The sequence below is a fragment of the Cavia porcellus genome, unplaced genomic scaffold (assembly GCF_034190915.1).
Source record: "Cavia porcellus strain 051 isolate PalLab524CR breed Dunkin Hartley unplaced genomic scaffold, mCavPor4.1 scaffold_9, whole genome shotgun sequence".
In the NCBI taxonomy this organism is placed as follows: domain Eukaryota; kingdom Metazoa; phylum Chordata; class Mammalia; order Rodentia; family Caviidae; genus Cavia; species Cavia porcellus.
In genome coordinates this window covers 67,400,701-67,402,683 of record NW_026947492.1, presented here as the reverse complement: position 1 = coordinate 67,402,683, position 1,983 = coordinate 67,400,701, and the positions used below count along the sequence as shown (strand labels likewise).

General features: G+C 37.0%; 1 pseudogene; it reads left to right on the top strand.

The window, feature by feature from the left end:
- The first annotated feature begins 774 nt into the window (after window positions 1–774).
- On the top strand, window positions 775–1,598 carry LOC100730992 (olfactory receptor 51A4-like; annotated as a pseudogene).
- Window positions 1,599–1,983: the final 385 nt, after the last annotated feature.

Genomic DNA, 1,983 nt, shown 5'->3' with positions numbered 1-1,983 from the left:
ACTTTATATACATTATGGCTACTCTTTCCTGGAGGCACAGAACTTCTAATAACTGTATTCCACCACATGAGCAAAGCAAGCAACAAACTTTGTCACTGTCCTGTTACAATGCCACATATCTTCAGTTTTCCATTAAATAGTCCTGTTGATTCACATGTAAGAACCAATCTGGAATTCAAGGATACTGGCTGTAAATAACTAACTCCCTATTAACAGCACCTGAAATCATATTATTATATGTTACTTTCCCTTAATTTTCTGAAAACTTACAGAAAATTTGAGCAAATTCCTATGAGGATATAAATTATCATATTTACATAAAAAGAAGTCTCCATTTTAACTTGAATAATAGGCATATATATATATATATATATATATATATATAGCCCTTATGTAAATTAAGTGTACATTACTATTTGTGCCTACACAAAATTAAAGTTCAGCATGAATTTGTTGTATTTACTCTGTTTCTGCTTTTATTTGATTTTAAAATTATTTATCCATCTATTTCTCTCCCTTCAGAATATTTGCAAGAATTGGATCCGTATCACTTTTTGACAAGCCCACATTGTAATTGAGAGGGTAAAGTCAGGTGTTTGAATCTGTTAATTTGTACTAGTAAAGGGCTCCTCTCATGAACCATTCATCTTATTTCCTCACATACTGACATATCCCTTCCCAAACACCTCTGAAACTGAGATCTCTATTTTCTATTTGGTTGGGATCCCAGGGATGGAGTTTGCCAACATTTGGATCTCAATTCCCATATGTCTCATGTACATTGTGGCTATTCTGGGAAACTGCACCAGCCTCTTTTTCATAAAAACTGAGCCTTCTCTGCATGAACCCATGTATTACTTCCTCTCCATGCTGGCTGTCTCAGATTTGGGACTGGTCCCTTTCTTGTATGCTTACCATGCTAAGGATTTTCTTATTTAGTGCTTCAGAGGTTTCCCCTAATGCTTTTGCTCAAGAGTTTTTCATTCATGAATTCCCAGCTATGGACTTCTTATCATGTCCTTTGATCATTTTGTTGCCATTTATAACCCTCTGAGATATACCTCCATCCTTGCCATGGCCAGAGTCACTCAAATTGGAGTTGCTTTTTCTCTCAAGAATGTTCTGTTGATTTTACCTTTCCCTTTCACTCTGAAGCGTCCGAGATACTGTAAGAAGAACCTCCTCTCTCATTCTTACTGCCTCCATCAGGATGTCATGAAGCAGGCCTGGTCTAGCAACAAAGTCAGTGTCATCTATGGCTTATTTGTGGCTCTCACAGGTATCGTGGACATAACCTTGATTTTCTTGTCCTATGTGCTGATCCTGAAAGCAGTGTTGAACATAGCATCACAGAAGGAAAGGCTCAAGGTTCTCAACACCCGTGTCTCCCACATCTGTGCTGTGCTTATCTTCTATGTGCCTGTGTTCTCGCTTACAATCATCTACCAGTTTGCCAAACACAGTTCTGTGTTACTTAGGATCCTCATGGTGATATTTTCCTGCTGGTGCCTCCACTCATGAACCCCATTGTATACTGTATGAAGAGTCAGCAGATAAGAAATCTGCTCTTAGAGAGACTGTGTCTGAAGCAAAGTTGACAAGAAGCTAAGTCACGCAAAGCATAGCAGGTAAAGGACACCAGAAAAAACACAATAAAGCCATAGGAACCATGCTGTCTCTGAACTCCTTCACAATGTAATCTCTTAAAATGTTAAATAAAGAATCAGATCCACAAGTTTTTTGATATAGAATATGGATTAGAGTCCAACATAAATACTGAAAATATTTTCTTCTAAAATATGAGCATTAATCAAATTGTGAAAACAATTTTCTTTGTGCTTAAAGGAATATTCACTGTTTTTATTTGAAAGTTGATATTGTACATTTATGTGACACTTGGGTGACTAACAGACACTGCAAACTGTCTCCACAATAACATTTCTCTTTAACACACAATTTTGCCCTGTATAAATTCCCACCACG